The 13449-nt window shown below is 46.1% G+C and overlaps 1 long non-coding RNA gene across 1 annotated transcript in view; it reads left to right on the forward strand.

The window, feature by feature from the left end:
• The window catches only part of LOC139977974 (uncharacterized), a 184549-nt gene that overhangs the window by 145337 nt on the left and 25763 nt on the right, over positions 1-13449 (forward strand). The gene's annotated exons all lie outside the window — the stretch shown is intronic.

The raw sequence follows: 13449 nt of genomic DNA on the forward strand, positions 1-13449 counted from the left end.
CAAGTGCCTACACGGGGAGCTGTAAGTATTAGTTAATCCACCTAATTTCTCAGTCCATACAGTGGCGCGATGGCTTGGCGCACTGTACGAGCTGATGATCGAGACTCTCTTTTGCATCCGTGGTTCGAACCCCGGGTGATGACGTCTTTTGCCGATCTTTTACAGCAAGTGCCTACACGGGGAGCTGTAAGTATTAGTTAATCCACCTAATTTCTCAGTCCATACAGTGGCGCGATGGCTTGGCGCACTGTACGAGCTGATGATCGAGACTCTCTTTTGCATCCGTGGTTCGAACCCCGGGTGATGACGTCTTTTGCCGATCTTTTACAGCAAGTGCCTACACGGGGAGCTGTAAGTATTAGTTAATCCACCTAATTTCTCAGTCCATACAGTGGCGCGATGGCTTGGCGCACTGTACGAGCTGATGATCGAGACTCTCTTTTGCATCCGTGGTTCGAACCCCGGGTGATGACGTCTTTTGCCGATCTTTTACAGCAAGTGCCTACACGGGGAGCTGTAAGTATTAGTTAATCCACCTAATTTCTCAGTCCATACAGTGGCGCGATGGCTTGGCGCACTGTACGAGCTGATGATCGAGACTCTCTTTTGCATCCGTGGTTCGAACCCCGGGTGATGACGTCTTTTGCCGATCTTTTACAGCAAGTGCCTACACGGGGAGCTGTAAGTATTAGTTAATCCACCTAATTTCTCAGTCCATACAGTGGCGCGATGGCTTGGCGCACTGTACGAGCTGATGATCGAGACTCTCTTTTGCATCCGTGGTTCGAACCCCGGGTGATGACGTCTTTTGCCGATCTTTTACAGCAAGTGCCTACACGGGGAGCTGTAAGTATTAGTTAATCCACCTAATTTCTCAGTCCATACAGTGGCGCGATGGATTGGCGCACTGTGCGAGCTGATGATCGAGACTCTCTTTTGCATCCGTGGTTCGAACCCCGGGTGATGACGTCTTTTGCCGATCTTTTACAGCAAGTGCCTACACGGGGAGCTGTAAGTATTAGTTAATCCACCTAATTTCTCAGTCCATACAGTGGCGCGATGGCTTGGCGCACTGTGCGAGCTGATGATCGAGACTCTCTTTTGCATCCGTGGTTCGAACCCCGTGAATGACGTCTTTTGCCGATCTTTTACAGCAAGTGCCTACACGGGGAGCTGTAAGTATTAGTTAATCCACCTAATTTCTCAGTCCATACAGTGGCGCGATGGCTTGGCGCACTGTGCGAGCTGATGATCGAGACTCTCTTTTGCATCCGTGGTTCGAACCCCGGGTGATGACGTCTTTTGCCGATCTTTTACAGCAAGTGCCTACACGGGGAGCTGTAAGTATTAGTTAATCCACCTAATTTCTCAGTCCATACAGTGGCGCGATGGCTTGGCGCACTGTGCGAGCTGATGATCGAGACTCTCTTTTGCATCCGTGGTTCGAACCCCGGGTGATGACGTCTTTTGCCGATCTTTTACAGCAAGTGCCTACACGGGGAGCTGTAAGTATTAGTTAATCCACCTAATTTCTCAGTCCATACAGTGGCGCGATGGCTTGGCGCACTGTGCGAGCTGATGATCGAGACTCTCTTTTGCATCCGTGGTTCGAACCCCGGGTGATGACGTCTTTTGCCGATCTTTTACAGCAAGTGCCTACACGGGGAGCTGTAAGTATTAGTTAATCCACCTAATTTCTCAGTCCATACAGTGGCGCGATGGCTTGGCGCACTGTACGAGCTGATGATCGAGACTCTCTTTTGCATCCGTGGTTCGAACCCCGGGTGATGACGTCTTTTGCCGATCTTTTACAGCAAGTGCCTACACGGGGAGCTGTAAGTATTAGTTAATCCACCTAATTTCTCAGTCCATACAGTGGCGCGATGGCTTGGCGCACTGTACGAGCTGATGATCGAGACTCTCTTTTGCATCCGTGGTTCGAACCCCGGGTGATGACGTCTTTTGCCGATCTTTTACAGCAAGTGCCTACACGGGGAGCTGTAAGTATTAGTTAATCCACCTAATTTCTCAGTCCATACAGTGGCGCGATGGCTTGGCGCACTGTGCGAGCTGATGATCGAGACTCTCTTTTGCATCCGTGGTTCGAACCCCGGGTGATGACGTCTTTTGCCGATCTTTTACAGCAAGTGCCTACACGGGGAGCTGTAAGTATTAGTTAATCCACCTAATTTCTCAGTTCATACAGTGGCGCGATGGCTTGGCGCACTGTGCGAGCTGATGATCGAGACTCTCTTTTGCATCCGTGGTTCGAACCCCGGGTGATGACGTCTTTTGCCGATCTTTTACAGCAAGTGCCTACACGGGGAGCTGTAAGTATTAGTTAATCCACCTAATTTCTCAGTCCATACAGTGGCGCGATGGCTTGGCGCACTGTGCGAGCTGATGATCGAGAATCTCTTTTGCATCCGTGGTTCGAACCCCGGGTGATGACGTCTTTTGCCGATCTTTTACAGCAAGTGCCTACACGGGGAGCTGTAAGTATTAGTTAATCCACCTAATTTCTCAGTCCATACAGTGGCGCGATGGCTTGGCGCACTGTGCGAGCTGATGATCGAGAATCTCTTTTGCATCCGTGGTTCGAACCCCGGGTGATGACGTCTTTTGCCGATCTTTTACAGCAAGTGCCTACACGGGGAGCTGTAAGTATTAGTTAATCCACCTAATTTCTCAGTCCATACAGTGGCGCGATGGCTTGGCGCACTGTGCGAGCTGATGATCGAGAATCTCTTTTGCATCCGTGGTTCGAACCCCGGGTGATGACGTCTTTTGCCGATCTTTTACAGCAAGTGCCTACACGGGGAGCTGTAAGTATTAGTTAATCCACCTAATTTCTCAGTCCATACAGTGGCGCGATGGCTTGGCGCACTGTACGAGCTGATGATCGAGACTCTCTTTTGCATCCGTGGTTCGAACCCCGGGTGATGACGTCTTTTGCCGATCTTTTACAGCAAGTGCCTACACGGGGAGCTGTAAGTATTAGTTAATCCACCTAATTTCTCAGTCCATACAGTGGCGCGATGGCTTGGCGCACTGTGCGAGCTGATGATCGAGACTCTCTTTTGCATCCGTGGTTCGAACCCCGGGTGATGACGTCTTTTGCCGATCTTTTACAGCAAGTGCCTACACGGGGAGCTGTAAGTATTAGTTAATCCACCTAATTTCTCAGTCCATACAGTGGCGCGATGGCTTGGCGCACTGTGCGAGCTGATGATCGAGACTCTCTTTTGCATCCGTGGTTCGAACCCCGGGTGATGACGTCTTTTGCCGATCTTTTACAGCAAGTGCCTACACGGGGAGCTGTAAGTATTAGTTAATCCACCTAATTTCTCAGTCCATACAGTGGCGCGATGGCTTGGCGCACTGTACGAGCTGATGATCGAGACTCTCTTTTGCATCCGTGGTTCGAACCCCGGGTGATGACGTCTTTTGCCGATCTTTTACAGCAAGTGCCTACACGGGGAGCTGTAAGTATTAGTTAATCCACCTAATTTCTCAGTCCATACAGTGGCGCGATGGCTTGGCGCACTGTGCGAGCTGATGATCGAGACTCTCTTTTGCATCCGTGGTTCGAACCCCGGGTGATGACGTCTTTTGCCGATCTTTTACAGCAAGTGCCTACACGGGGAGCTGTAAGTATTAGTTAATCCACCTAATTTCTCAGTCCATACAGTGGCGCGATGGCTTGGCGCACTGTGCGAGCTGATGATCGAGACTCTCTTTTGCATCCGTGGTTCGAACCCCGGGTGATGACGTCTTTTGCCGATCTTTTACAGCAAGTGCCTACACGGGGAGCTGTAAGTATTAGTTAATCCACCTAATTTCTCAGTCCATACAGTGGCGCGATGGCTTGGCGCACTGTGCGAGCTGATGATCGAGACTCTCTTTTGCATCCGTGGTTCGAACCCCGGGTGATGACGTCTTTTGCCGATCTTTTACAGCAAGTGCCTACACGGGGAGCTGTAAGTATTAGTTAATCCACCTAATTTCTCAGTCCATACAGTGGCGCGATGGCTTGGCGCACTGTGCGAGCTGATGATCGAGACTCTCTTTTGCATCCGTGGTTCGAACCCCGGGTGATGACGTCTTTTGCCGATCTTTTACAGCAAGTGCCTACACGGGGAGCTGTAAGTATTAGTTAATCCACCTAATTTCTCAGTCCATACAGTGGCGCGATGGCTTGGCGCACTGTACGAGCTGATGATCGAGACTCTCTTTTGCATCCGTGGTTCGAACCCCGGGGTGATGACGTCTTTTGCCGATCTTTTACAGCAAGTGCCAACACGGGCAGCTGTAAGTATTAGTTAATCCACCTAATTTCTCAGTCCATACAGTGGCGCGATGGCTTGGCGCACTGTGCGAGCTGATGATCGAGACTCTCTTTTGCATCCGTGGTTCGAACCCCGGGTGATGACGTCTTTTGCCGATCTTTTACAGCAAGTGCCTACACGGGGAGCTGTAAGTATTAGTTAATCCACCTAATTTCTCAGTCCATACAGTGGCGCGATGGCTTGGCGCACTGTACGAGCTGATGATCGAGACTCTCTTTTGCATCCGTGGTTCGAACCCCGGGTGATGACGTCTTTTGCCGATCTTTTACAGCAAGTGCCTACACGGGGAGCTGTAAGTATTAGTTAATCCACCTAATTTCTCAGTCCATACAGTGGCGCGATGGCTTGGCGCACTGTGCGAGCTGATGATCGAGAATCTCTTTTGCATCCGTGGTTCGAACCCCGGGTGATGACGTCTTTTGCCGATCTTTTACAGCAAGTGCCTACACGGGGAGCTGTAAGTATTAGTTAATCCACCTAATTTCTCAGTCCATACAGTGGCGCGATGGCTTGGCGCACTGTACGAGCTGATGATCGAGAATCTCTTTTGCATCCGTGGTTCGAACCCCGGGTGATGACGTCTTTTGCCGATCTTTTACAGCAAGTGCCTACACGGGGAGCTGTAAGTATTAGTTAATCCACCTAATTTCTCAGTCCATACAGTGGCGCGATGGCTTGGCGCACTGTACGAGCTGATGATCGAGACTCTCTTTTGCATCCGTGGTTCGAACCCCGGGTGATGACGTCTTTTGCCGATCTTTTACAGCAAGTGCCTACACGGGGAGCTGTAAGTATTAGTTAATCCACCTAATTTCTCAGTCCATACAGTGGCGCGATGGCTTGGCGCACTGTGCGAGCTGATGATCGAGACTCTCTTTTGCATCCGTGGTTCGAACCCCGGGTGATGACGTCTTTTGCCGATCTTTTACAGCAAGTGCCTACACGGGGAGCTGTAAGTATTAGTTAATCCACCTAATTTCTCAGTCCATACAGTGGCGCGATGGCTTGGCGCACTGTGCGAGCTGATGATCGAGACTCTCTTTTGCATCCGTGGTTCGAACCCCGGGTGATGACGTCTTTTGCCGATCTTTTACAGCAAGTGCCTACACGGGGAGCTGTAAGTATTAGTTAATCCACCTAATTTCTCAGTCCATACAGTGGCGCAATGGCTTGGCGCACTGTACGAGCTGATGATCGAGACTCTCTTTTGCATCCGTGGTTCGAACCCCGGGTGATGACGTCTTTTGCCGATCTTTTACAGCAAGTGCCTACACGGGGAGCTGTAAGTATTAGTTAATCCACCTAATTTCTCAGTCCATACAGTGGCGCGATGGCTTGGCGCACTGTGCGAGCTGATGATCGAGACTCTCTTTTGCATCCGTGGTTCGAACCCCGGGTGATGACGTCTTTTGCCGATCTTTTACAGCAAGTGCCTACACGGGGAGCTGTAAGTATTAGTTAATCCACCTAATTTCTCAGTCCATACAGTGGCGCGATGGCTTGGCGCACTGTGCGAGCTGATGATCGAGACTCTCTTTTGCATCCGTGGTTCGAACCCCGGGTGATGACGTCTTTTGCCGATCTTTTACAGCAAGTGCCTACACGGGGAGCTGTAAGTATTAGTTATTCCACCTAATTTCTCAGTCCATACAGTGGCGCGATGGCTTGGCGCACTGTGCGAGCTGATGATCGAGACTCTCTTTTGCATCCGTGGTTCGAACCCCGGGTGATGACGTCTTTTGCCGATCTTTTACAGCAAGTGCCTACACGGGGAGCTGTAAGTATTAGTTATTCCACCTAATTTCTCAGTCCATACAGTGGCGCGATGGCTCGGCGCACTGTGCGAGCTGATGATCGAGACTCTCTTTTGCATCCGTGGTTCGAACCCCGGGTGATGACGTCTTTTGCCGATCTTTTACAGCAAGTGCCTACACGGGGAGCTGTAAGTGTTAGTTAATCCACCTAATTTCTCAGTCCATACAGTGGCGCGATGGCTCCGCGCACTGTGCGAGCTGATGATCGAGACTCTCTTTTGCATCCGTGGTTCGAACCCCGGGTGATGACGTCTTTTGCCGATCTTTTACAGCAAGTGCCTACACGGGGAGCTGTAAGTGTTAGTTAATCCACCTAATTTCTCAGTCCATACAGTGGCGCGATGGCTCCGCGCACTGTGCGAGCTGATGATCGAGACTCTCTTTTGCATCCGTGGTTCGAACCCCGGGTGATGACGTCTTTTGCCGATCTTTTACAGCAAGTGCCTACACGGGGAGCTGTAAGTATTAGTTAATCCACCTAATTTCTCAGTCCATACAGTGGCGCGATGGCTTGGCGCACTGTGCGAGCTGATGATCGAGACTCTCTTTTGCATCCGTGGTTCGAACCCCGGGTGATGACGTCTTTTGCCGATCTTTTACAGCAAGTGCCTACACGGGGAGCTGTAAGTATTAGTTAATCCACCTAATTTCTCAGTCCATACAGTGGCGCGATGGCTTGGCGCACTGTACGAGCTGATGATCGAGACTCTCTTTTGCATCCGTGGTTCGAACCCCGGGTGATGACGTCTTTTGCCGATCTTTTACAGCAAGTGCCTACACGGGGAGCTGTAAGTATTAGTTAATCCACCTAATTTCTCAGTCCATACAGTGGCGCGATGGCTTGGCGCACTGTGCGAGCTGATGATCGAGAATCTCTTTTGCATCCGTGGTTCGAACCCCGGGTGATGACGTCTTTTGCCGATCTTTTACAGCAAGTGCCTACACGGGGAGCTGTAAGTATTAGTTAATCCACCTAATTTCTCAGTCCATACAGTGGCGCGATGGCTTGGCGCACTGTGCGAGCTGATGATCGAGAATCTCTTTTGCATCCGTGGTTCGAACCCCGGGTGATGACGTCTTTTGCCGATCTTTTACAGCAAGTGCCTACACGGGGAGCTGTAAGTATTAGTTAATCCACCTAATTTCTCAGTCCATACAGTGGCGCGATGGCTTGGCGCACTGTACGAGCTGATGATCGAGAATCTCTTTTGCATCCGTGGTTCGAACCCCGGGTGATGACGTCTTTTGCCGATCTTTTACAGCAAGTGCCTACACGGGGAGCTGTAAGTATTAGTTAATCCACCTAATTTCTCAGTCCATACAGTGGCGCGATGGCTTGGCGCACTGTACGAGCTGATGATCGAGAATCTCTTTTGCATCCGTGGTTCGAACCCCGGGTGATGACGTCTTTTGCCGATCTTTTACAGCAAGTGCCTACACGGGGAGCTGTAAGTATTAGTTAATCCACCTAATTTCTCAGTCCATACAGTGGCGCGATGGCTTGGCGCACTGTACGAGCTGATGATCGAGACTCTCTTTTGCATCCGTGGTTCGAACCCCGGGTGATGACGTCTTTTGCCGATCTTTTACAGCAAGTGCCTACACGGGGAGCTGTAAGTATTAGTTAATCCACCTAATTTCTCAGTCCATACAGTGGCGCGATGGCTTGGCGCACTGTGCGAGCTGATGATCGAGACTCTCTTTTGCATCCGTGGTTCGAACCCCGGGTGATGACGTCTTTTGCCGATCTTTTACAGCAAGTGCCTACACGGGGAGCTGTAAGTATTAGTTAATCCACCTAATTTCTCAGTCCATACAGTGGCGCGATGGCTTGGCGCACTGTACGAGCTGATGATCGAGACTCTCTTTTGCATCCGTGGTTCGAACCCCGGGTGATGACGTCTTTTGCCGATCTTTTACAGCAAGTGCCTACACGGGGAGCTGTAAGTATTAGTTAATCCACCTAATTTCTCAGTCCATACAGTGGCGCGATGGCTTGGCGCACTGTGCGAGCTGATGATCGAGAATCTCTTTTGCATCCGTGGTTCGAACCCCGGGTGATGACGTCTTTTGCCGATCTTTTACAGCAAGTGCCTACACGGGGAGCTGTAAGTATTAGTTAATCCACCTAATTTCTCAGTCCATACAGTGGCGCGATGGCTTGGCGCACTGTACGAGCTGATGATCGAGAATCTCTTTTGCATCCGTGGTTCGAACCCCGGGTGATGACGTCTTTTGCCGATCTTTTACAGCAAGTGCCTACACGGGGAGCTTAATCGGCCTAATATCTCAGTTTCAGTCAAATTATATTTGACGACATAGTGAATTATCAAAAAAATTACAGCCCTTTAGGCGTTCCATAGGAAACGATTTGACAAGTCTATGTTCCTATGGTAGTATACGCCCAGTCATGTGGTCTCTAAGTCTAGATAGAAGTTTTCACTAGCTAAACCCTACCCATCACCGCATAGCTGACAAGTTGGCCTTTCATGGCACTATCAATTTTCCGTATCATGACCATGTACATTTTTTGCTTTCCGAGCCGGAACTTTTCGTCACTTGTAAACAAACCTCTTCACTCATTGGTAAACAAATTTCCTACGCTGCTCCTGGGAGGCCTAAAGGGGTCTAAAATTTCCTCAATTGACCCACTTTTCTAACCACATGTACTTCCATTGATGCTTTTCAACATGCAAGCCATAAAAACTAGATTATGATTGATAACAGGTCACAAAAGATGTTCCCCCGCTGCTTTTTGGCACTTTTCCTGAAGGCGAACAATCGGGCGGATTGATATAGACTCTAATAAGAGTATGCCACCATAACGCGGATCGCAAAGTTACCAACCTGAAGCTATCCCAGGATTCATCACAGGATTCATCTCAGGATTCATCACAGGATTCATCCCAGGATTGAGATTCATCACAGGATTAAGATTTATCACAGGACTCATCCCAGGATTCATCAGAGGATTTAGATAATAGATTCATCACAGGATTCATCCCAGGATTCAGATTCATCACAGGATTCATCCCAGGATACATCATAGGATTCGTTCCAGGATTCAGATTTATCCCAGGATTCATCACAGGATTCATCCCAGGATTCAGATTAATCCCAGAATTCATCCCAGGATTCAGATTTATCACCAGATTCATTCACCGGAGTTATTAATGCAGCGGGATGTTCGTCGAAAAGTTCTTTCATTTTCATATTTCGTGACGCACATCGGGGGGGGGGGGTGGAAAAATGAAGTCACCGAAGCTCCAGGAGGAATTGTCAGGAGCAACTCATTAGTTTATCACAACAGAATGACTTGGCCTTTGAAGAGAAATTTGGCTAAAATTCGTCAATTGTTTTCGTTAATCGGATAATACATGGACTGGTTCCACGAAATCCCATTCTGTACACTGGTGTACTGCAGCTATAACAATGTAGCGTTTAGTTCCATTTCGTGGTAAAACTAAAGACTTTTTCTTGGTGACTTATCTTTAAACTTATAGTACCATATGGCGATTTATGGAGTATTTGGAATCATCAAACTTTGTATTGCAATGTTGCATAAGGCTGGTAGGCTCATGATCTTGATACTTCCAGAGGTTCAACCAACTTTCCCAGCAGTTGCTGTGGTAGGTAAGAATTATTAAGATGAATGACTTTGTTTATTTATTTCCAACCACTAAGTAACCAAAGAGTCTTTTAACATACTTTGTTTTCGTCTAGTTATAATCAGTCTTCTTTGCACTCATTACTTTGCTAGGATATATAGTGAAGGTTTCATAATTGACACACCCCCGCAATTGACGCACCTCCAAAATGATTACTAGTGCGTTACAGAAGGGAACCTAAACTTTTTGCAGCGAAGCAGAGTTATATATTCCATGAATTTGAATCCATTACAGATATGTGCTGATCAAATTGTGTTTTTTGAAAAGCCTTCCCCCAGTTTTGCAAGTTTCTTGGTATTTGAAAATGTTACTCCCTAACAATAACCAAAATTACCTTAATATGATACCACTACTCTCTGAGACTGACCTGTCAGAGCTTAGCGGCTCAGAGCAAAGCAAACAGCATCAAAAGTCAATAAATGTATACTTAGGCCAACATTACAGTTAGCTTATTGATGAATGCGTCAGTGTAGGCGGGGGTATGAAAGAACTTGACACAGAATACATTTTGTGGCCTAATTCTGCTTCATTGTACGATGCGTAGTCACAAAAAATAAATACTTTGAGATCATTTCAACTTTGAGGAACTACACATATAAAAATCTCATACAGTTGAGTGATTTGTACTTTTCGTTGATAGACATTATTAATCAAATCATTAAAGGGTGTGAAGACTCATGCAAAAAGAAACGTCTAATGCCGGTGCTCTGACCTAGTTTCGAATGAGGTGTAACAGAAGTGTTAGACACCGCTATTGATCCTAGAAAATACACACACAGCTTGCTACCATCGGTAATTGGACACAAATGTACAGTCAGTATGTACAGCTGCGGTCAATACCCACAGCACAGTGTGTAAACGATACAGCGATGGACATCTTAGGTCCGGCTAAAAAATAAATAACAAAGGTATCACGTTTCATTTTTGTCTGCATTTTGTAGCTACACAAACAAAAGGTCACTTGCAGCAACATAAAGTTAACTTTTTCAGATGGCTGCACTCGGTCTGGGGGGACTCTTCAATGCCTTTTAGGTGCGTCAATTATGAGCCCACCATGCTACTACTGCGCAGATTGATAACATTTGTCTCAATTAACAAGTTTGCCCTTGGAAGCTAAAGAAGTAAAGAGTAAATATTTCATTGTTCATCTTGTTAGAGATTCCTTTAAAAGACCTACTGTACTATGTTGGCCCCAATTTTAATATGTTCTTTCGCTTTGTGAATGTATAAATTGTTACGTTGGGGTGTGCTCCGGCTCAATTAGTTTGGGCTCCGTTATTAAATAAGTATAATGAACAACAGATAAAGAGAAACTCCAGACATAGATATAATTGTATAGAATATGAGCTTTATTGCTGGAGTGTATCTGAAGTACAGTCTCTGAAGTCTGGAATCTTAGTCTTTTACATATTAAAAAACAACAGTATTTAAGTCATTGCAACTTCCACTGAGGGGGCAATAACCTCTCTGTGACATAAACTCTTGGTCTTACTTATAATTACTAAGGCACATGGAGATGACTAGGACTAACCTTATTTGTAATACACATGAGATGCAACAGGTTGTCATCTGTGTTTAAGCATGAGTATTTCATGGAATTAAGACAAAGGGGGCTTCTACGAATATGATGTGGGTGTAGGGTGAATAAGTCATGAACAGGAAGTAAGCAGTTACTCTTAAGACAAAGAGGCATGGAAGCAAATGTTTAAAGTAATATGATGGGAGTTCTACATACTACATTACAATATGCAAAACTCCATGGCAATGGTTTTAGAATGGCATATTCAGCAGGAACTGCTTCTTGTGTAAATATCTTGGTTTTACCATCATTAGCTATGTGGCCTTAAGAAAGTAAACTTAAGCAGACTTAGAAAAAACAATAAATGTTGTTTCTTGGCTGATTAGGTAAATAATTCAATGAGAGATTGAGCACAAAGTATTTGCAGTGTTAATTACCCCCTTATGAACTGACATGACATTCACAGCAACAACCAGCCTGCAAGTCAGATCCTATGGGAGATGAAAACGCCTTGAAATGCTACATGTTAATTTCATCTCAAACCGAAGAGCAAATTCGCTGGCACTGCTAGCTAACATGTTTGTTACTTGCAATGGTACAATAAGGAATGCAATAGGGCACAAGAAACTGGGGTTGCAGAAAATTAGGCAGACATTACATGAAATGCCCCTTACAGAAATTGACACAAATTATGCAGCCTTGCATCCAATGATAATCATTTGAGTCAACAAATCCACTGTCTCTGATTTCCTGGCTATGATTCTTATCTGTCTAAGAAGGTATAAATCTTTCTTTGGAATGATAGTAACATAATATTTAATCACTCTGCAAAGAAGCCAACTCTGAAGTTATCCCAGCGTAATTAAAAAGTGGTCTTGCCTGGCCATGCAATTTGTGTACACAAGAGTGATAAGCACCCAGCTTTACAGCTGGAAGTGTGAACTCCAATATCAACTTTCTGCTGAAAACCAGAGTTGTGGCCTATATATCAGGAATTCAAGAGTGTTCAATTCTGTAAGGGTCACTTTCATAGCATGTGTAGTATAATTGCACTAGCCTAGTTCTCTGTGTTAGGGAAAGTTGTGCGGTATGTGGTTACTGTAAGTGAAATTCTTACAGTGTGGACACTGGCATTTGAAGTTACTTGTGTTCACAAAATGGTTAACACTTGGGAATGATTTAAACGGCTTCAGTTTACATGGTTCTATTGCTTTTGATTTCTCTTTTGCTAACTGTTTTGGCAATTTCACAAATCTGTTCAGGTGATGCAGAATTTAGTTTGCAGGTGGTTCAATTCCACCAACAGAAATGACTCAGCTATACAGTTTCAAGAAGGAATACAAAGACATAAACATGTACTGTATATACCGATAACCGACAATGAAACAGTTTCGCACATGGGCGGCAATCATGAGGGAGGGGAGGGGGAGGGACGGGGACAAGTCTCCCCCAATATTTTAGGTAGGGGATATAGTATATAATATCCCACCAATATTTGGTGGCATAGTTTATTTTGTGTGGCTATGAATAGAAAATAATGTGTGACATTATTTATCCAAATCATATTTGGCGGTGGCGAAACCTTCATCCAACACATGCTGCATGAGGTAAGTGACACTTTGAGGTCGTTTCTTTGATCTGTGACCGTATAGTTGCCACTCATCATTATTATCATGTCTGTACATCTATTGTGTATGAGTGTACAGTAAGTATCTGTTCGTACACTCATATATATGATCCACATCGATATGGGTTCCCTATTTAATTTCTTTTTTATGTTTTTACGATATTGTTAGTAATTTCAAAAGAGAAATTGCTGAAGATGCAATTTACAAGGCCTGGGAAGTGCCATTTACAGCGATCTGGGAGGCATTTTCAGCCAAAATTTTCTTGTACGCTTCACTCCAAAAATGGTGGCGCTAAGCTTAGATAGTTTTCAATGCCGTATAGATACGGCTCTGATAGTTTGCCTACAGTTTGGCCCCTCCCTTGGCAAATTCCTGGCTACGCGCCTGAAACCGAAACAAAGCGAAATTTTGTTCCCCGCTTAAATTGGGCTTAGTGAGGAAATTTGATAACCCCCCCAAAAAAAAATCAAT

Source organism: Apostichopus japonicus, chromosome 12 (assembly GCF_037975245.1).
Source record: "Apostichopus japonicus isolate 1M-3 chromosome 12, ASM3797524v1, whole genome shotgun sequence".
In the NCBI taxonomy this organism is placed as follows: Eukaryota; Metazoa; Echinodermata; class Holothuroidea; order Aspidochirotida; family Stichopodidae; genus Apostichopus; species Apostichopus japonicus.